Below are 22784 nucleotides of genomic sequence, written 5' to 3'. Positions count from 1 at the left end.
CAGTTTCGGTTTTTCTTTATTTTGAGAATTTTATACAGCGTATTTTGATTATACTAATCTATATCCCAACTCTTCTAGATACACCCTGACCTTGCTCCCCACCCACCCAGCTTTGTGTCTTCTTTTCTTTCTTTCGTTATCTCTTTCTTTCTTTTTTCTTTATAGTTTTATTTGTGGTGTTCACTTTGACCATTGAAAAATTAAAGCATACAGGGCCATATTCAGAGTTATGATTAATCTACTAGCTTATATCTAAATAAATCACAGGGCTTCATACCTACTTCCCCCTTCCATGCCTGGATATTATCTGCCTTAGTCTAGCATAGGTCTTGTGCATGTCAGCACAGTCACTCTGAGTTCATATGTGCAATTTTCCTACTGTGTTGGGAAGACACTGTAAATACACTACCTAGGGCTCTCTGAATCTTCCAGTTCTCTCCTCCTAAGTCGTCCTTGAGCCATGGAATGAGAGGATGTTGAGTTGTATTTCTTAAGAGACATTTGTATAGATCATTAAATATGGTAAAACCTTAATAATGATACATTGATTTTCAATAAATGTTTTTTCTTTGTTTTTAAACACTACATATTCTAAGAAAACTTTGTGAATGTTTTTAGGATACTTAATAAAGGTTTGTATTAAATATTTACTCAGTTTCAAGTTTTATTTATATTTAAATAAAACTTTCACTTTCAAAGTATATACTTTCAAGTTATATTAATATATTTGACACCAAAAATATGAAATGTATTCTTTGGAAACAAACTATACCCGAGGAAATGAGGGAATTTTAAAAATAATTTAGATCTACTCGGAAGGTATAAATTCCCTTTTACTGCTTTGCTTCTATTTTGAGTTTTAGTGATTTGGGGGCTAATTTGCTTAATGATGATGGATACAATGATGTTTTATATTTATTTCATCTCAAAATAATTCAGTTATAAAATTATAAATGTCTATTCTTTTTTCAGCACTGCTTCTTTCTTCTTATTTTCATTTTGAGATATATAATTAAATCACAACATTTTTCTCTCAACTCCTCCACAATCTCCCATATACCCTTCCTCTGCTCTACAAAGTGTTCAGTCTTCTTCAGGGATGTGGCAGCTCAGAGGCTTCTTGTTCTCCATTATATTTCTTTACACACATGCATAGTCAGGCAGCACTAAGCATATTCAGTGTATTGTAAAAAAAGAATACCTCATGAAGTTTGAGGGAAACATAACAGAGTGGATAAATGAAAAATTGAAGGGTGAAAATGGGTAAGGTAGGTGATCAAAGCACATTATATGCTTTATGAAATTATCTTGGGCAAGTGAAAAGTTACCACATGCAAAGTAAATAGGAGTTTGAAATGTCCTTCTGTAGATGAAATAGCATCAGGCCACCAATATCCATGCTCTTTCTGCACTATGGCAAGTTCTAAATATGTGGCCATTTAGGTTTGGTGACATTCTCCGTTATCTTGGTGTCTGTTGGATAATAGGATTTATTTTACCAGGCAGTAGATGTGGAACATTATGTTTCATTCATGGAAAATTTATAGGACGGTGATATATCTACTGTACTTTCTCTGAATCATTGCTAAGAAAGAATATAAAGAGAGCAGAGTAGGGATTGAAAAAAAGTGCCCATCAACTAAGAATGAGCTGATGCCACACATGAGTAAGAAACAGTAACTGTTCTCTCTCTTGTTCAGCTGCTATGATTTCTAGAATTATTTATAGTAGCTATCAACAGATAACAGATTTTTTTTCTCATCTTGGACTCTAGCTACAGATTCTTCTTAGAAACTATTGAAATAATTTTGAGTCAGAGTAGTCAGAATTTAAAGAGCTCGGCTTTTTGCTTTGTCTGATTTGTGTTTTGTAGGATTTTTCTGAGGCTAAAGCAGCATGTATCTAACAAGACAAATGCTATTATGAGGAATCTTGAGTTATGTAAGGTTAGACACAGTATAAATTAGGATACTCAAATGATGAACAGTACAAAGGTCAATTTTATGAGCAAGAAGTATAAAACAATAACTCCAAATGGTAAATCCTGAAAACATCTATACAAGTAACATTATACGGATTGGACAGAATATATATAAGAATACACACACACACACACACACACACACACACACACACACACACAAACACACACACAGTCTATTAGTAAAAGAGGAGTCCATGAATTTGAAAGAGACTCTATGACTATGTAGTCAAAGAGTCTTAGCACTGGTAAGTATGTTAAGAATATTATAGGGTGGTTCTTAATTGTAGTCTAATAGTGATGTGTTACTTCTATAACATCCATATCATGTGGTAAACATAGTCATAGATGGCTAGGCCAATCATTTCTAAAAACTCACAGAGTTTACAGCTGGATAAAACTGTTATTATTTTCCTCCAATATTACAGATAGCAGCTTCTATCACTATGAAAGCTAGTGATGACGTAACTATATTCACATTCAGCAGTAGTCTTACCCCTCAGTTCTATGAAGCAGTTAAATGCAATGACAAGAGGTTAACATATTTGTGGGATGTGGCTTCTATGAAAAGCTACTGGTTAAAACTATCAAAGAAGTAACTCACACCTGGGACTAGGCATTTCATTGACCATTCCATGGTATCTGGAGGGGGCATTAACCCTCTCCATCCTTCCCTCTCTCTATTTCTGTGAACCTTATACTGTACAACAACAGTAGGTTTCTACACAGTGTTTTTTCAAATGTCCTTAGTGTTATCTATTTCTTTATACACTCAGTCCTGACCTTCCATACTCCATCCCATTTAAATCTTTGTGCTTAAGGTTTGAGAAATAGAAGGGGTGATATTCCTCCTTAGTTTTGTTAGTAATGAACACAACATATACAAATGGTATTTGTAAGTTCAATATCACCAATAACAATGGTTGCAAAAGAACTGTTCTGTCTCCTAGACCTCTACTCTGAAAACATAATCATGAAGCCTGAAGTGAGGCCCTTCTCAGTTACTACAATAAATCGTGGAGAAGGTCAATTTATAAAGATAGTTTATTTGCCTCATAGATATTAGGCTTACATTCATAATTGTTGTAGAGCAAAACAACCCACCTGCTGGCAGAGAAGTAAAAGGAAGCATTGAAGAAGGAGAAGTGAATGTCCCTAATTTCCTTCCTAAGACAGCCCCAGTTAACCTTATTACTCTACTCTAAACCTCCTTCAACTTTCATATGGTAATGTTATGAGGTAGCCACCAATCCTGCATTTATTTGGTACTTTAGAAAACATTGAAGATCTGAACTACACAGCTGCTTGTATTCTCATTAGTAAATAAAGTAGCCAATGGCTGGGCAGGACAGACAGAAACAGAGCTTTCAGGGTTCCAAGGCTGAGGCAGACAGGAAAAGGAAGAGGGAGCTCTGCCTTGACAGGAGAAGGAGAAGAAAGATGCCATGCCAAATAAGAAGCAAGAAAAAGAGCATAGCCACCATGTAGGAGCCAGGGAAGAGTGACTCCAAGATGACTAGGGCATCAAAGATGGAATATAGATTTTAGTAAGTAATAATTTCAGAATATCAGAGGAAGGTAGATTAGTCACACGGAGGTTAGGAAGAGGCCAGCCATTGAGTTGTTTAAGGCATATACATTTGGGAACCCAGAATATTTGGGTGGATTGTGAGGAACATGCTGTCACGGCCTGAATTGATTTGAGGATTTGAGTAACATTTATTGGGTACTGCTACAGAACTAAATAATGCATTGTTATGCATAAAATTTAGGGGAGAAGTCCATCACTTATAATACAATGAACCTTGAAAAATAAATTCATGTGAAGAATTGTGACTTTTCTAATGAACAAATTTTGTGTGGAAAAGAATATGCCGTGAGTAGGATGTGCATAAAAGTTAAGTTGTGAATTGAAAAACTTTGGAGATAATCATGAAATGGTAATCATGAAAAGAATAATTTCTTTACATTTTTATTTGCTGACACAAATCTCCTGAGAGGTGTTAAAGCAAAGATTTCAATATAATAATTTACCATATATGGGACCTTTTAATTTTTTAGTTCTAATTTAATGCTATAATATATTTTATTGCCTCAAAAGTAATTCTGTTTGCTAATGATATGTTAAATAATCTTATGGAAGTCTCAACAAAGGAATTTGACCAAATCTAAAAATAACTTGAAAGAATGACTACAGAACACAGGACTCAAATTAAAATAAAATTCAAACAAATTGTTTTATATATTGCCGGAAAATCTCAAAACGATTTACATATATTAGGAAATGGAAGAAATATAGATGCTAAAGGAGATGACCAGGGAAGAGGAGAACACATTTGTCTTCAGCTGATGAATATCTCTGATATACAAGGTCTAAATAATATGGAAATGTTACAGAAAAAATGATTTAAAAAATGGATCTTTGTGTAATCTAAGCAAATTTACTCATTCTAAGTTCTGAAGCATAAAAGACCTCTCCCTGAAACCTTTGTAAACATTTACAATTCTCTGTAGAATTCCAACCTCAGCTAACATATGGAATATCTGTGAAGGAGTCCAAAATGACTGCCCACACAGATAAATTCACTTTCAGCTGTCTTGTTATTACATTATAGTTATAGAACTGACTAACTCCCCTGATATTAACCAGTAGGAAAGAAGATTTGTCTTCATCTAAGCACAATCTTTTGGTTTTTAGTATTTCTTTCTAATAATTTTAAGATTAGGATTGGATTACATCATTTCTGCCTTCCATTTTCAGCCCCTTGCTCTACTACATATTCATGGTAATTTTTTCCTTTAATTTTTGTTACCTGTGTGTGTGTGTGTGTGTGTGTGTGTGTGTTCCTAAATAATATAATCTACCCAATATCAACTAGGATAAATGAATGCATATATTTTCATGGTAAATTATTTAATATCAGCTAGCCAGCATATTCTTTTTTTTTTTTATTAACTTGAGTATTTCTTATATACATTTCGAGTGTTATTCCCTTTCCCGGTTTCCGGGCAAACATCCCCCTCCCCCCTCCCCTTCCTTATGGGTGTTCCTCTCCCAACCCTCCCCCCATGGCCGCCCTCCCCCCATAGACTAGTTCACTGGGGGTTCAGTCTTAGCAGGACCCAGGGCTTCCCCTTCCACTGGTGCTCTTACTAGGATATTCATTGCTACCTATGGGGTCAGAGTCCAGGGTCAGTCCATGTATAGTCTTTAGGTAGTGGCTTAGTCCCTGGAAGCTCTGGTTACTTGGCATTGTTGTACTTTTGGGGTCTCGAGCCCCTTCAAGCTCTTCCAGTTCTTTCTCTGATTCCTTCAATAGGGGACCTATTCTCAGTTCAGTGGTTTGCTGCTGGCATTTGCCTCTGTATTTGCTGTATTCTGGCTGTGTCTCTCAGGAGCGATCTACATCCGGCTCCTGTCGGTCTGCACTTCTTTGCTTCATCCATCTTGTCTAATTGGGTGGCTGTATATGTATGGGCCACATGTGGGGCAGGCTCTGAATGGGTGTTCCTTCAGTCTCTGTTTTAATCTTTGCCTCTTCCTTCCATGCCAGGGGTATTCTTTTTCCTCATTTAAAGAAGGAGTGAAGCATTCACATTTTGATCATCCGTCTTGAGTTTCGTTTGTTCTAGGGATCTAGGGTAATTCAAGCATTTGGGCTAATAACCATTTATCAATGAGTGCATACCATGTATGTCTTTCTGTGATTGGGTTAGCTCACTCAGGATGATATTTTCCAGTTCCAACCATTTGCCTACGAATTTCATAAACTCGTTGTTTTTGATAGCTGAGTAATATTCCATTGTGTAGATGTACCACATTTTCTGTATCCATTCCTCTGTTGAAGGGCATCTGGGTTCTTTCCATTTTCTGGCTATTATAAATAAGGCTGCGAAGAACATAGTGGAGCACATGTCTCTTTTATATGTTGAGGCATCTTTTGGGTATATGCCCAAGAGAGGTATAGCTGGATCCTCAGGCAGTTCAATGTCCAATTTTCTGAGGAACCTCCAGACTGATTTCCAGAATGGTTTTACCAGTCTGCAATCCAACCAACAATGGAGGAGTGTTCCTCTTTCTCCACATCCTCGCCAGCATCTGCTGTCACCTGAGTTTTTGATCTTAGCCATTCTCACTGGTGTGAGGTGAAATCTCAGGGTTGTTTTGATTTGCATTTCCCTTATGACTAAAGATGTTGAACATTTCTTTAGGTGTTTCTCAGCCATTCGGCATTCCTCAGCTGTGAATTCTTTGTTTAGCTCTGAACCCCATTTTTTATTTTTATTTATTTTTTTTTTTATTAACTTGAGTATTTCTTATATACATTTCGAGTGTTATTCCCTTTCCCGGTTTCCGGGCAAACATCCCCCTCCCCCCTCCCCTTCCTTATGGGTGTTCCTCTCCCAACCCTCCCACCATTGCCGCCCTCCCCCCATAGACTAGTTCACTGGGGGTTCAGTCTTAGCAGGACCCAGGGCTTCCCCTTCCACTGGTGCTCTTACTAGGATATTCATTGCTGCCTATGGGGTCAGAGTCCAGGGTCAGTCCATGTATAGTCTTTAGGTAGTGGCTTAGTCCCTGGAAGCTCTGGTTGCTTGGCATTGTTGTACTTTTGGGGTCTCGAGCCCCTTCAAGCTCTTCCAGTTCTTTCTCTGATTCCTTCAATAGGGGACCTATTCTCAGTTCAGTGGTTTGCTGCTGGCATTCGCCTCTGTATTTGCTGTATTCTGGCTGTGTCTCTCAGGAGCGATCTACATCCGGCTCCTGTCGGTCTGCACTTCTTTGCTTCATCCATCTAGTCCAATTGGGTGGCTGTATATGTATGGGCCAAATGTGGGACAGGCTCTGAATGGGTGTTCCTTCAGTCTCTGTTTTAATCTTTGCCTCTCCCTTCCCTGCCAAGGGTATTCTTTTTCCTCATTTAAAGAAGGAGTGAAGCATTCACATTTTGATCATCCGTCTTGAGTTTCGTTTGTTCTAGGGATCTAGGGTAATTCAAGCATTTGGGCTAATAGCCACTTATCAGTGAGTGCATACCATGTATGTCTTTCTGTGATTGGGTTAGTTCACTCAGGATGATATTTTCCAGTTCCAACCATTTGCCTACGAATTTCATAAACTCGTTGTTTTTGATAGCTGAGTAGTATTCCATTGTGTAGATGTACCACATTTTCTGTATCCATTCCTCTGTTGAAGGGCATCTGGGTTCTTTCCATTTTCTGGCTATTATAAATAAGGCTGCGATGAACATAGTGGAGCACGTGTCTCTTTTATACGTTGAGGCATCTTTTGGGTATATGCCCAAGAGAGGTATAGCTGGATCCTCAGGCAGTTCAATGTCCAATTTTCTGAGGAACCTCCAGACTGATTTCCAGAATGGTTTTACCAGTCTGCAATCCCACCAACAATGGAGGAGTGTTCCTCTTTCTCCACAACCTCGCCAGCATCTGCTGTCACCTGAGTTTTTGATCTTAGCCAATCGCACTGGTGTGAGGTGAAATCTCAGGGTTGTTTTGATTTGCATTTCCCTTATGACTAAAGATGTTGAACATTTCTTTAGGTGTTTCTCAGCCATTCGGCATTCCTCAGCTGTGAATTCTTTGTTTAGCTCTGAACCCCATTTTTTAATAGGGTTATTTGTTTCCCTGCGGTCTAACTTCTTGAGTTCTTTGTATATTTTGGATATAAGGCCTCTATCTGTTGTAGGGTTGGTAAAGATCTTTTCCCAATCTGTTGGTTGCCGTTTTGTCCTAACCACAGTGTCCTTTGCCTTACAGAAGCTTTGCAGTTTTATGAGATCCCATTTGTCGATTCTTGATCTTAGAGCATAAGCCATTGGTGTTTTGTTCAGGAAATTTTTTCCAGTGCCCATGTGTTCCAGATGCTTCCCTAGTTTTTCTTCTATTAGTTTGAGTGTGTCTGGTTTGATGTGGAGGTCCTTGATCCACTTGGACTTAAGCTTTGTACAGGGTGATAAGCATGGATCGATCTGCATTCTTCTACATGTTGCCCTCCAGTTGAACCAGCACCATTTGCTGAAAATGCTATCTTTTTTCCATTGGATGGTTTTGGCTCCTTTGTCAAAAATCAAGTGACCATAGGTGTGTGGGTTCATTTCTGGGTCTTCAATTCTATTCCATTGGTCTATCTGTCTGTCTCTGTACCAATACCATGCAGTTTTTATCACTATTGCTCTGTAATACTGCTTGAGTTCAGGGATAGTGATTCCCCCTGAAGTCCTTTTATTGTTGAGGATAGCTTTAGCTATCCTGGGTTTTTTGTTATTCCAGATGGATTTGCAAATTGTTCTGTCTAACTCTTTGAAGAATTGGATTGGTATTTTGATGGGGATTGCATTGAATCTGTAGATTGCTTTTGGTAAAATGGCCATTTTTACTATATTAATCCTGCCAATCCATGAGCATGGGAGATCTTTCCATCTTCTGAGGTCTTCTTCAATTTCTTTCTTCAGTGTCTTGAAGTTCTTATTGTACAGATCTTTTACTTGCTTGGTTAAAGTCACACCGAGGTACTTTATATTATTTGGGTCTATTATGAAGGGTGTCGTTTCCCTAATTTCTTTCTCGGCTTGTTTCTCTTTTGTATAGAGGAAGGCAACTGATTTATTTGAGTTAATTTTATACCCAGCCACTTTGCTGAAGTTGTTTATCAGCTTTAGTAGTTCTCTGGTGGAACTTTTGGGATCACTTAAATATACTATCATATCATCTGCAAATAGTGATATTTTGACCTCTTCTTTTCCGATCTGTATCCCTTTGATCTCCTTTTGTTGTCTGATTGCTCTGGCTAGAACTTCAAGAACTATATTGAATAAGTAGGGAGAGAGTGGGCAGCCTTGTCTAGTCCCTGATTTTAGTGGGATTGCTTCAAGTTTCTCTCCATTTAGTTTAATGTTAGCAACTGGTTTGCTGTATATGGCTTTTACTATGTTTAGGTATGGGCCTTGAATTCCTATTCTTTCCAGGACTTTTATCATGAAGGGGTGTTGAATTTTGTCAAATGCTTTCTCAGCATCTAATGAAATGATCATGTGGTTCTGTTCTTTCAGTTTGTTTATATGATGGATCACGTTGATGGTTTTCCGTATATTAAACCATCCCTGCATGCCTGGGATGAAGCCTACTTGATCATGGTGGATGATTGTTTTGATGTGCTCTTGAATTCGGTTTGCCAGAATTTTATTGAGTATTTTTGCGTCGATATTCATAAGGGAAATTGGTCTGAAGTTCTCTTTCTTTGTTGTGTCTTTGTGTGGTTTAGGTATAAGAGTAATTGTAGATTCGTAGAAGGAAATCGGTAGGGCTCCATCTGTTTCAATTTTGTGGAATAGTTTGGATAATATTGGTATGAGGTCTTCTATGAAGGTTTGATAGAATTCTGCACTAAACCCATCTGGACCTGGGCTCTTTTTGGTTGGGAGACCTTTAATGACTGCTTCTATTTCCTTAGGAGTTATGGGGTTGTTTAACTGGTTTATCTGTTCCTGATTTAACTTCGATACCTGGTATCTGTCTAGGAAATTGTCCATTTCCTGAAGATTTTCAAATTTTGTTGAATATAGGTTTTTATAGTAAGATCTGATGATTTTTTGAATTTCCTCTGAATCTGTAGTTATGTCTCCCTTTTCATTTCTGATTTTGTTAATTTGGACGCACTCTCTGTGTCCTCTCGTTAGTCTGGCTAAGGGTTTATCTATCTTGTTGATTTTCTGAAAGAACCAACTTTTGGCCCTGTTGATTCTTTCTATGGTCCTTTTTGTTTCTACTTGGTTGATTTCAGCTCTGAGTTTGATTATTTCCTGCCTTCTACTCCTCCTGGGTGTATTTGCTTCTTTTTGTTCTAGAGCTTTTAGGTGTGCTGTCAAGCTGCTGACATATGCTCTTTCCTGTTTCTTTCTGCAGGCACTCAGCGCTATGAGTTTTCCTCTTAGCACAGCTTTCATTGTGTCCCATAAGTTTGAGTATGTTGTATCTTCATTTTCATTAAATTCTAAAAAGTTTTTAATTTCTTTCTTTATTTCTTCCTTGACCAGGTTATCATTGAGTAGAGCATTGTTCAATTTCCACGTATATGTGGGCATTCTTCCCTTATTGTTATTGAAGACCAGTTTTAGGCCGTGGTGGTCCGATAGCACGCATGGGATTATTTCTATCTTTCTGTACCTGTTGAGGCCCGTTTTTTGACCAATTATATGGTCAATTTTGGAGAAAGTACCATGAGGAGCTGAGAAGAAGGTATATCCTTTTGCTTTAGGATAGAGTGTTCTATAAATATCCGTTAAGTCCATTTGGCTCATGACTTCTCTTAGTCTGTCGACATCACTGTTTAATTTCTGTTTCCATGATCTGTCCATTGATGAGAGTGGGGTGTTGAAATCTCCCACTATTATTGTGTGAGGTGTAATGTGTGTTTTGAGCTTTAGTAAGGTTTCTTTTACGTATGTAGGTGCCCTTGTATTTGGGGCATAGATATTTAGGATTGAGAGTTCATCTTGGTGGATTTTTCCTTTGATGAATATGAAGTGTCCTTCCTTATCTTTTTTGATGACTTTTAGTTGGAAATTGATTTTATTTGATATTAGAATGGCTACTCCAGCTTGCTTCTTCTGACCATTTGCTTGGAAAGTTGTTTTCCAGCCTTTCACTCTGAGGTAGTGTCTGTCTTTGTCTCTGAGGTGTGTTTCCTGTAGGCAGCAGAATGCAGGGTCCTCGTTGCGTATCCAGTTTGTTAATCTATGTCTTTTTATTGGGGAGTTGAGGCCATTGATATTGAGAGATATTAAGGAATAGTGATTATTGTTTCCCTTTATATTCATATTTGGATGTGAGGTTATGTTTGTGTGCTTTCATTCTCTTTGTTTTGTTGCCAAGACGATTAGTTTCTTGCTTCTTCTAGGGTATAGCTTGCCTCCTTATGTTGGGCTTTACCATTTATTATCCTTTGTAGTGCTGGATTTGTAGAAAGATATTGTGTAAATTTGTTTTTGTCATGGAATATCTTGGTTTCTCCATCAATGTTAATTGAGAGTTTTGCTGGATACAGTAACCTGGGCTGGCATTTGTGTTCTCTTAGGGTCTGTATGACATCAGTCCAGGATCTTCTGGCCTTCATAGTTTCTGGCGAGAAGTCTGGTGTGATTCTGATAGGTCTCCCTTTATATGTTACTTGACCTTTTTCCCTTACTGCTTTTAATATTCTTTCTTTATTTTGTGCGTTTGGTGTTTTGACAATTATGTGACGGGAGGTGTTTCTTTTCTGGTCCAATCTATTTGGAGTTCTGTAGGCTTCTTGTATGTCTATGGGTATCTGTTTTTTTAGGTTAGGGAAGTTTTCTTCTATGATTTTGTTGAAGATATTTACTGGTCCTTTGAGCTGGGAGTCTTCACTCTCTTCTATACCTATTATCCTTAGGTTTGATCTTCTCATTGAGTCCTGGATTTCCTGTATGTTTTGGACCAGTAGCTTTTTCCGCTTTACATTATCTTTGACAGTTGAGTCAATGATTTCTATGGAATCTTCTGCTCCTGAGATTCTCTCTTCCATCTCTTGTATTCTGTTGGTGAAGCTTGTATCTACAGCTCCTTGTCTCTTCTTTTGGTTTTCTATATCCAGGGTTGTTTCCATGTGTTCTTTCTTGATTGCTTCTATTTCCATTTTTAATTCCTTCATCTGTTTGATTGTGTTTTCCTGGAATTCTTTCAGGGATTTTTGCCATTCCTCTCTGTAGGCCTCTACTTGTTTATTAATGATTTCCTGTGTTTCCCTAAGTGTGTTCATGTCTTTCTTGAAGTCCTCCAGCATCATGATCAAATATGATTTTGAAACTAGATCTTGCTTTTCTGGTGTGTTTGGATATTCCATGTTTGTTTTGGCGGGAGAATTGGGCTCCGATGATGGCATGCGGTCTTGGTTTCTGTTGCTTGGGTTCCTGCGCTTGCCTCTCGCCATCAGATTATCTCTAGTGTTACTTTGTTCTGCTATTTCTGACAGTGGCTAGACTGACCTATAAGCCTGTGTGTCAGGAGTGCTGTAGACCTGTTTTCCTCTCTTTCAGTCAGTTATGGGGACAGTGTGTTCTGCTTTCCGGCGTGTAGTTTTTCCTCTCTACAGGTCTTCAGCTGTTCCTGTGGGCCTGTGTCTTGAGTTCACCAGGCAGCTTTCTTGCAGCAGAAAATTTGGTCTTACCTGTGGTCCCGAGGCTCAGGTTCGCTCGTGGGGTGCTGCCCAGGGGCTCTCTGCAGCGGCAGCAACCAGGAAGACCTGTGCCGCCCCTTCCGGGAGCTTCAGTGCACCAGGGTTCCAGATGGTCTTTGGCTTTTTCCTCTGGCGTCCGAGATGTGTGTGCAGGGAGCAGTCTCTTCTGGTTTCCCAGGCTTGTCTGCCTCTCTGAAGGTTTAGCTCTCCCTCCCACGGGATTTGGGTGCAGAGAACTGTTTATCCGGTCTGTTTCTTTCAGGTTCCAGCAGTGTCTCAGGCGCAGAAGTCCTGCCGCTCCTGGGCCCTCCCCCACGGGAGCCCAGAGGCCTTATACAGTTTCCTCTTGGGCCAGGGATGTGGGCAGGGGTGAGCAGTGTTGGTGGTCTCTTCTGCTCTGCAGCCTCAGGAGTGCCCACCTGACCAGGCGGTTGGGTCTCTCTCTCACCGGGTCTGGGAGCAGAGAGCTGCTGCGGGCCGGGATCCGCGGGTGTGGGACTTCCGGTAAACACAGACCGTGCCTCCTAGAGAAATTCTGCTTCCGTGTCCCAAGCTCACCAGGCAGCTTTCTTGCAGCAGAAAATTTGGTCTTACCTGTGGTCCCGAGGCTCAGGTTCGCTCGTGGGGTGCTGCCCAGGGGCTCTCTGCAGCGGCAGCAACCAGGGAGCTGAACCCCATTTTTTAATAGGGTTATTTGTTTCCCTGCGGTCTAACTTCTTGAGTTCTTTGTATATTTTGGATATAAGGCCTCTATCTGTTGTAGGATTGGTAAAGATCTTTTCCCAATCTGTTGGTTGCCGTTTTGTCCTAACCACCGTGTCCTTTGCCTTACAGAAGCTTTGCAGTTTTATGAGATCCCATTTGTCGATTCTTGATCTTAGAGCATAAGCCATTGGTGTTTTGTTCAGGAAATTTTTTCCAGTGCCCATGTGTTCCAGATGCTTCCCTAGTTTTTCTTCTATTAGTTTGAGTGTGTCTGGTTTGATGTGGAGGTCCTTGATCCACTTGGACTTAAGCTTTGTACAGGGTCATAAGCATGGATCGATCTGCATTCTTCTACATGTTGCCCTCCAGTTGAACCAGCACCATTTGCTGAAAATGCTATCTTTTTTCCATTGGATGGTTTTGGCTCCTTTGACAAAAATCAAGTGACCATAGGTGTGTGGGTTCATTTCTGGGTCTTCAATTCTATTCCATTGGTCTATCTGTCTGTCTCTGTACCAATACCATGCAGTTTTTATCACTATTGCTCTGTAATACTGCTTGAGTTCAGGGATAGTGATTCCCCCTGAAGTCCTTTTATTGTTGAGGATAGCTTTATCTATCCTGGGTTTTTTGTTATTCCAGATGAATTTGCAAATTGTTCTGTCTAACTCTTTGAAGAATTGGATTGGTATTTTGATGGGGATTGCATTGAATCTGTAGATTGCTTTTGGTAAAATGGCCATTTTTACTATACTAATCCTGCCAATCCATGAGCATGGGAGATCTTTCCATCTTCTGAGGTCTTCTTCAATTTCTTTCCTCAGTGTCTTGAAGTTCTTATTGTACAGATCTTTTACTTGCTTGGTTAAAGTCACACCGAGGTACTTTATATTATTTGGGTCTATTATGAAGGGTGTCGTTTCCCTAATTTCTTTCTCGGCTTGTTTCTCTTTTGTATAGAGGAAGGCAACTGATTTATTTGAGTTAATTTTATACCCAGCCACTTTGCTGAAGTTGTTTATCAGCTTTAGTAGTTCTCTGGTGTAACTTTTGGGATCACTTAAATATACTATCATGTCATCTGCAAATAGTGATATTTTGACTTCTTCTTTTCCGATCTGTATCCCCTTGATCTCCTTTTGTTGTCTGATTGCTCTGGCTAGAACTTCAAGAACTATATTGAATAAGTAGGGAGAGAGTGGGCAGCCTTGTCTAGTCCCTGATTTTAGTGGGATTGCTTCGAGTTTCTCTCCATTTAGTTTAATGTTAGCAACTGGTTTGCTGTATATGGCTTTTACTATGTTTAGGTATGGGCCTTGAATTCCTATTCTTTCCAGGACTTTTATCATGAAGGGGTGTTGAATTTTGTCAAATGCTTTCTCAGCATCTAATGAAATGATCATGTGGTTCTGTTCTTTCAGTTTGTTTATATGATGGATCACGTTGATGGTTTTCCGTATATTAAACCATCCCTGCATGCCTGGGATGAAGCCTACTTGATCATGGTGGATGATTGTTTTGATGTGCTCTTGAATTCGGTTTGCCAGAATTTTATTGAGTATTTTTGCGTCGATATTCATAAGGGAAATTGGTCTGAAGTTCTCTTTCTTTGTTGTGTCTTTGTGTGGTTTAGGTATAAGAGTAATTGTGGCTTCGTAGAAGGAATTCGGTAGTGCTCCATCTGTTTCAATTTTGTGGAATAGTTTGGATAATATTGGTATGAGGTCTCCTATGAAGGTTTGATAGAATTCTGCACTAAACCCGTCTGGACCTGGGCTCTTTTTGGTTGGGAGACCTTTAATGACTGCTTCTATTTCCTTAGGATTTATGGGGTTGTTTAACTGGTTTATTTGTTCCTGATTTAACTTCGATACCTGGTATCTGTCTAGGAAATTGTCCATTTCCTGAAGATTTTCAAATTTTGTTGAATATAGGTTTTTATAGTAAGATCTGATGATTTTTTGAATTTCCTCTGAATCTGTAGTTATGTCTCCCTTTTCATTTCTGATTTTGTTAATTTGGACGCACTCTCTGTGTCCTCTCATTAGTCTGGCTAAGGGTTTATCTATCTTGTTGATTTTCTCAAAGAACCAACTTTTGGTTCTGTTGATTCTTTCTATGGTCCTTTTTGTTTCTACTTGGTTGATTTCAGCTCTGAGTTTGATTATTTCCTGCCTTCTACTCCTCCTGGGTGTATTTGCTTCTTTTTGTTCTAGAGCTTTTAGGTGTGCTGTCAAGCTGCTGACATATGCTCTTTCCTGTTTCTTTCTGCAGGCACTCAGCGCTATGAGTTTTCCTCTTAGCACAGCTTTCATTGTGTCCCATAAGTTTGGGTATGTTGTACCTTCATTTTCATTAAATTCTAAAAAGTTTTTAATTTCTTTCTTTATTTCTTCCTTGACCAGGTTATCATTGAGTAGAGCATTGTTCAATTTCCACGTATATGTGGGCATTCTTCCCTTATTGTTATTGAAGACCAGTTTTAGGCCGTGGTGGTCCGATAGCACGCATGGCATTATTTCTATCTTTCTGTACCTGTTGAGGCACGTTTTTTGACCAATTATATGGTCAATTTTGGAGAAAGTACAATGAGGAGCTGAGAAGAAGGTATATCCTTTTGCTTTAGGATAGAATGTTCTATAAATATCCGTTAACTCCATTTGGCTCATGACTTCTCTTAGTCTGTCGACATCACTGTTTAATTTCTGTTTCCATGATCTGTCCATTGATGAGAGTGGGGTGTTGAAATCTCCCACTATTATTTTGTGAGGTGCAATGTGTGTTTTGAGCTTTAGTAAGGTTTCTTTTACGTATGTAGGTGCCCTTGTATTTGGGGCATAGATATTTAGGATTGAGAGTTCATCTTGGTGGATTTTTCCTTTGATGAATATGAAGTGTCCTTCCTTATCTTTTTTGATGACTTTTAGTTGGAAATAGATTTTATTTGATATTAGAATGGCTACTCCAGCTTCCTTCTTCTGACCATTTGCTTGGAAAGTTGTTTTCCAGCCTTTCACTCTGAGGTAGTGTCTGTCTTTGTCTCTGAGGTGTGTTTCCTGTAGGCAGCAGAATGCAGGGTCCTCGTTGCGTATCCAGTTTGTTAATCTATGTCTTTTTATTGGGGAGTTGAGGCCATTGATATTGAGAGATATTAAGGAATAGTGATTATTGTTTCCCTTTATATTCATATTTGGATGTGAGGTTATGTTTGTGTGCTTTCATTCTCTTTGTTTTGTTGCCAAAACGATTAGTTTCTTGCTTCTTCTAGGGTATAGCTTGCCTCCTTATGTTGGGCTTTACCATTTATTATCCTTTGTAGTGCTGGATTTGTAGAAAGATATTGTGTAAATTTGGTTTTGTCATGGAATATCTTGGTTTCTCCATCAATGTTAATTGAGAGTTTTGCTGGATACAGTAACCTGGGCTGGCATTTGTGTTCTCTTAGGGTCTGTATGACATCAGTCCAGGATCTTCTGGCCTTCATAGTTTCTGGCGAGAAGTCTGGTGTGATTCTGATAGGTCTGCCTTTATATGTTACTTGACCTTTTTCCCTTACTGCTTTTAATATTCTTTCTTTATTTTGTGCGTTTGGTGTTTTGACAATTATGTGACGGGAGGTGTTTCTTTTCTGGTCCAATCTATTTGGAGTTCTGTAGGCTTATTGTATGTCTATGGGTATCTCTTTTTTTAGGTTATGGAAGTTTTCTTCTATGATTTTGTTGAAGATATTTACTGGTCCTTTGAGCTGGGAGTCTTCACTCTCTTCTATACCTATTATCCTTAGGTTTGTTCTTCTCATTGAGTGCTGGATTTCCTGTATGTTTTGGACCAGTAGCTTTTTCCGCTTTACATTATCTTTGACAGTTGAGTCAATGATTTCTATGGAATCTTCTGCTCCTGAGATTCTCTCTTCCATCTCTTGTATTCTGTTGGTGAAGCTTGTATCTACAGCTCCTTGTCTCTTCTTTTGGTTTTCTATATCCAGGGTTGTTTCCATGTGTTCTTTCTTGATTGCTTCTATTTCCATTTTTAATTCCTTCAACTGTTTGATTGTGTTTTCCTGGAATTCTTTCAGGGATTTTTGTGTCTCCTCTCTATGGGCTTCTACTTGTTTATTTATGTTTTCCTGGAATTCTTTCAGGGATTTTTGCGATTCTTTCAGGCATTTTTGCGATTCCTCTCTGTAGGCTTCTACTTGTTCTCTAAGGAAGTTCTTCATGTCTTTCTTGAAGTCCTCCAGCATCATGATCAAAAATGATTTTGAAACTAGATCTTGCTTTTCTGGTTTGTTTGGATATTCCATGTTTGTTTTGATGGGAGAATTGGGCTCCGATGTTGCCATGTAGTCTTGGTTTCTGTTGCTTGGGTTCCTGCGCTTGCCTCTTGCCATCAGATTATCTCTAGTGTTACTTTGTTCTGCTATTTCTGACAGTGGCTAGACTGTCCTATAAGCCTGTGTGTCAGGAGTGCTGTAGACCTGTTTTCCTCTCTTTCAGTCAGTTATGGGGACAGAGTGTTCTGCTTTCGGGCGTGTAGTTTTTCCTCTCTACAGGTCTTCAGTTGTTCCTGTGGGCCTGTGTCTTGAGTTCACCAGGCAGCTTTCTTGCAGCAGAAAATTTGGTCTTACCTGTGGTCCTGAGGCTCAAGTTCGCTCGTGGGGTGCTGCCCACGGGCTCTCTGCAGCGGCAGCAACCAGGAAGACCTGTGCCGCCCCTTCCGGGAACTTCAGTGCACCAGGGTTCCAGATGGTCTTTGGCTTTTTCCTCTGGCGTCCGAGATGTGTGTGCCGGGAGCAGTCTCTTCTGGTTTCCCAGGCTTGTCTGCCTCTCTGAAGGTTTAGCTCTCCCTCCCACGGGATTTGGGTGCAGAGAACTGTTTATCCGGTCTGTTTCTTTCAGGTTCCAGTGGTGTCTCAGGCAGGGGTCCTGCTGCTCCTGGGCCCTCCCCCACGGGAGCCCAGAGGCCTTATACAGTTTCCTCTTGGGCCAGGGATGTGGGCAGGGTGAGCAGTGTTGGTGGTCTCTTCCGCTCTGCAGCCTCAGGAGTGCCCACCTGACCAGGTGGTTGGGTCTCTCTCTCACCGGGTCTGGGGGCAGAGAGCTGCTGCGGGCTTGGGTCCGCGGGTGTGGGACTTCCGGTAAACACAGAACGTGCCCGGTCCTAGAGAAATTCTGCTTCCGTGTGTCCCAAGCTCACCAGGCAGCTTTCTTGCAGCCGAAAATTTGGTCTTACCTGTGGTCCCGAGGCTCAAGTTCGCTAGTGGGGTGCTGCCCAGGGGCTCTCTGCAGCGGCAGCAACCAGGAAGACCTGTGCCACCCCTTCCGGGAGCTTCAGTGCACCAGGGTTCCAGATGGTCTTTGGCTTTTTCCTCTGGCGTCCGAGATGTGTGTGCAGGGAGCAGTCTCTTCTGGTTTCCCAGGCTTGTCTGCCTCTCTGAAGGTTTAGCTCTCCCTCCCACGGGATTTGGGTGCAGAGAACTGTTTATCCGGTCTGTTTCTTTCAGGTTCCAGGGGTGTCTCAGGCAGGGGTCCTGCCGCTCCTGGGCCCTCCAGCATATTCTTAAATGAAGAGAATTACATCATCATATGCATGGAGGCTGCCTTGCTGTCCAGATATGATATTAGTTTTGATCAATTGTCAAACATGACCATGATTTCTCTATTGGATATTGAAAGTATTTGGGTGAATAACCGTGTAAACCTAATTAATAGACAACTTGGGAGAGAACACTCAATGGGGAGATATAAGGAACTCTAATCTATCTGACAAGGGAAAAGCATTTTTATGTCTTGATAGTGGATTCTATTGCCTCAATTTCTCATAATTTTAAAATATATAAACTGAGTACATATTAATAGATATTAATGCTTAGAAATATCTACTCAGTGTGGTAGCACCCATCTTTCACTACACCTCCAGGAGGTAGGCTGTGAGTTTGAAGCCAGTGCAACACAGTGAGTTATATACAACTTTAGTTTTGAAAAACCAAAACAAGAAAATGATACTATGCACTTTATAATTTGTTAGAAGAGAAATAATTGTTTGTATGACGCGGCACTATGTTCATAAAGAAAGTCATTAAGACATACTTTAATTTGTGGTCTGATCTATGCCAGAGTGTGAACATGGGACTTCATGTACAAACTTGCTCAAATTCACAAATGAGCTACCCAATAAATGACCTGCTATGAGTTGCACTCCTCTCTCCCTATGTGATTCATGAGGAACCTGAAGCTAAATTTATCAAGTCTATTTGCCTGGTAATAGATAATACTGTATCTGTATGTCACTAATATATATATATATATATATGTTTAGTTACAAATTCTTATATGTCATGTATAATATAAAATATGATACATATATACAAATATGTGTAGAACATATGAATATGCCTACTCTATATCTATATTATATAGGTATATGTTCTTTTATTTATTTTTATTCTTTTTTATTGGATATATTTATTTACGTTTCAAATATTATTTCTTTTACCAGTTTCCTGTCTATAAGCCCCCTATATGATCACCCTCCCCATTCTTTTAAAGGGTGTTCCCCCTTCCCAACCACCCACACCTTTCCACCTCCCCACCCTTACATTCCCTACACTGGGGGTTCCAGACTTGACAGGACCAAGGGCTTCTCCTATCATTGGTGGCCAACAAGGCCATACTCTGCTACATATGCAGCTGAATGCATGGGTCTGTCCATGTGTGTTCTTTGGGTAGTGGTTAAGTCATTGGGAGCTTTGGCTGGTTGGTATAGTTGTTCTTATCGGGTTGCAAGCCCCTTTAGCTCCTTCAATACTTTCTCTAACTGCTCCAATGAGGACCTGTTCACAGTTCAATGGTTTGCTGCTAGAATTTGCCTCTGTATTTGTCATGCTCTGGCTGAACCTCTCAGGAGACAGCTAAATCAGGCTCTTGTCAGCATGTACTCTTTCCTAGTTTTCCTATCTCCAAGGTTGTCTCCCTTTGTGCTTTCTTTTTGTTTCTATTTCCATTTTTATTTCCTGGATGGTTTTGTTCATTTCCTTTACCTGTTTGGATGTGTTTTCCTGTAATTCTATAAGTGATTTTTGGGTTTCCTCTATAAGGGCTCCTACTTGTTTACCTGGGTTTTCCTGTATTTTTTTAAGGGAGTTATTTATGTCCTTTTTAAAGTCCTCTATCATCATAATGAGATGTGTTTTTTAAATCCACATCTTTGCTTTTCTGGTCTGTTGGATATCCAGTATTTTCTTTGGTAGGACAACTGGACTCTGATGATGCCAAGTAGTCTTGGCTTCTGTTGTACAGTTTTCTGTGCTTGCCTCTTGCCATCAAGTTGTCTCGGGTTTTAACTGTCATTGCTTTCTCTGCCAGTAGCTTAACCCTCCTGTAAGCTTCCATATGAGCACTCCTGTAGACCTGTTTTCTTTCATCTGGATCTAGGAACAGAGAACTGCTCCTGGGTTTGTGTGACCTGAAGCCTCTTGGCAGGTGCTTGGAGTAGAAGAGTTGATTTGCCTCTGCTCTCAGGTGTGTTAGAGCTCTAGGCAACTGGCTTTCGGTTCTAGGTGCAGGCAGATATCAGAAGGTTCCTACTGCTGACTGCTGATAGGTTCCTATATCCAGAGGTAACTAGGCAGGTACCTCTTGGGCCAGGAATGTGAACAGAAGTGGAGGTCTTCCTTGAGCTCTCACGATTGTTTGCACTTCTAAGAGTCCAGCTCTCTCCCGCTTGGGATTTGGGTACAGAGGTCTGTGGGACCAGTTCAGCTGTGGGTATAGGCAGAAACTGGAATTGTCCGGTTCCAGATGACTTCTGCCTTTGTGTGTCCTGAGACCACCAGGTGGGTTGCTTGTAGCAGAAATGCTGGTCTTACCTCTGCTCTCAGGTGTGTTGGAGTTCCTGGCAACTGGCTTTTGTCTCTTGTTGTAGGCAGAAATCAGAAAGTTCCTGTCGCTGAACTTCTTCTGTGTTTCTGTATCCAGTGGGCACTAGGCAGGTTCCTCTTGGTCCAGGATTTGAGCAGAAGTTGTGGTCTCCCCTGAGCTCTCCGGATTGTCCGTACTTCTGAGAGTCCAGCTTTCTCTCCCATGGTATTTGGGCACAGAGAGCTGTGGGATTGGTTCAGTTCAGTTCCAGGAGCAGCCAGAAACCTGAAGGATCCTGCTGCTGACTGCTCCTATATCCTTGTATCCATAGGGCACTAGGCAGGTTCTTCTTGGGCCAGGTATGTGAACAGAAGTGGTGGTCTCCCCTGAGCTTTCTGAATTGTCTGCACTTCTGAAAGTAGAGCTCTTTCTCCCATAGGATTTGGGTTCTTCATTTATCCATTTAATGCACTATAATATATCATAATTTAGAAATCTAATAATAACTTTATTGATTTTTATGTCATATATATGTATATATACATATACATATATGTATACATACACACATATATATGTATATATATGTATATATATATATATATATAGAGAGAGAGAGAGAGAGAGGAAAGAGAGAGAGAGAGAGAGAGAGAGAGAGAGAGAGAGAAATTAGCACTAACCACAACTTTCAAGACAAATTGTAACATGTGACGTGACTCTACTTATAATTGTGTTGATCAGGCTGTGGGAATCATTGCACTTCTGGAATGGAAAGTCTACCACTCTTTGACCTTGCTTATTTATATCCATTTCTGAGAATACCAATTAAAGTGTGTGACATAGAAAAGCAGTATATCTTAATATTTAAGTACTAGGATTTAAATAACTATACACTCATGTTATATCTAATCATCCTTCTTTCAATCCCTGTAATATTTTATCATGGGGAAAATATGAATTGATAAATCAGTAGGTATATATAAAGAGGTTTTTATAAAAATACAAGTCATAGGCAGGCTCATCATGAATGGTTCCCAACAGCAAGTAATCCTATAAGAGTACAATCTAGATTGTACAGTATTGAAAGAGTCTGATACATATCTACCCTATTCCAAGAATTTAGTAACAAAAATGTCATAAATTTGCATTTGTGATTCTCCATTCCTAACTTCTTCCATTGACCTATAATGGAAGAAATGCTGAAGAAACCTACCACAACCCCAGATGTTCTAATGTTGTTCAACCAGAATGCTCTGGTTCTCTGTATTATTTTAGTACCAGGCTATGAGGATTAGGGCTTCATATTTTGTGAGGTAATAACAAGTAAACTACAATGATGCACAAACTATTTAAAAAGAATCACACTTATTCTATTTTTATTTTTTCTCTATTTAGGATGGCATATATTTGGTCTAAAGGGATTCTAAAGTGATGAATATTTTGACACATTTTGTATCTTTCTGGAAAAAAATTTATACCAGTAGCTACAAACTCTCTATGAATGCTCAGGAAGGAATCAGTTATAGGTGATCAATAAAATCTCCCACAATGTACTTACACACATTCTCAGTTATTTTTGTATGGTTATCACAAATTAAGTAGCAGGAGATATAATTTATTGAGTATTTACTTATCCAGGCACATATCTAACATACATTTTTTCTCTAAAGATCATTGCATGTTTTAAATGAATATATCATTTTTCCCACTGATCGTCTTAGCCTTAACTTCTAGCCTGTCTTCCATTCCCTTGTGTCAGCCACCTGTCCACAGAAACAGTTGCTGCAAGGGACTCTAAAGAGGCACACTGGGCTGGGATGCAGAAGCACTCTATCAGGGAGCATACAGCTACCACATGTCGCTAGGATGTAAAATGGGCAAAATCAACCAAAGAAGAGAACATACATCCAACAAAGCCAAGAATAGATATCTATATCAAAAATATTTCAAATATCATAATTCTAGATGTCTAGATCCCAGAAAAAAAACCTCAAACAAAAATAGCCAGAACAACATGATACCT

Source organism: Rattus norvegicus, chromosome 14 (genome assembly GCF_036323735.1).
Source record: "Rattus norvegicus strain BN/NHsdMcwi chromosome 14, GRCr8, whole genome shotgun sequence".
Classification (NCBI taxonomy): Eukaryota; Metazoa; Chordata; class Mammalia; order Rodentia; family Muridae; genus Rattus; species Rattus norvegicus.
Note: the sequence above shows the minus strand (reverse complement) of the source record.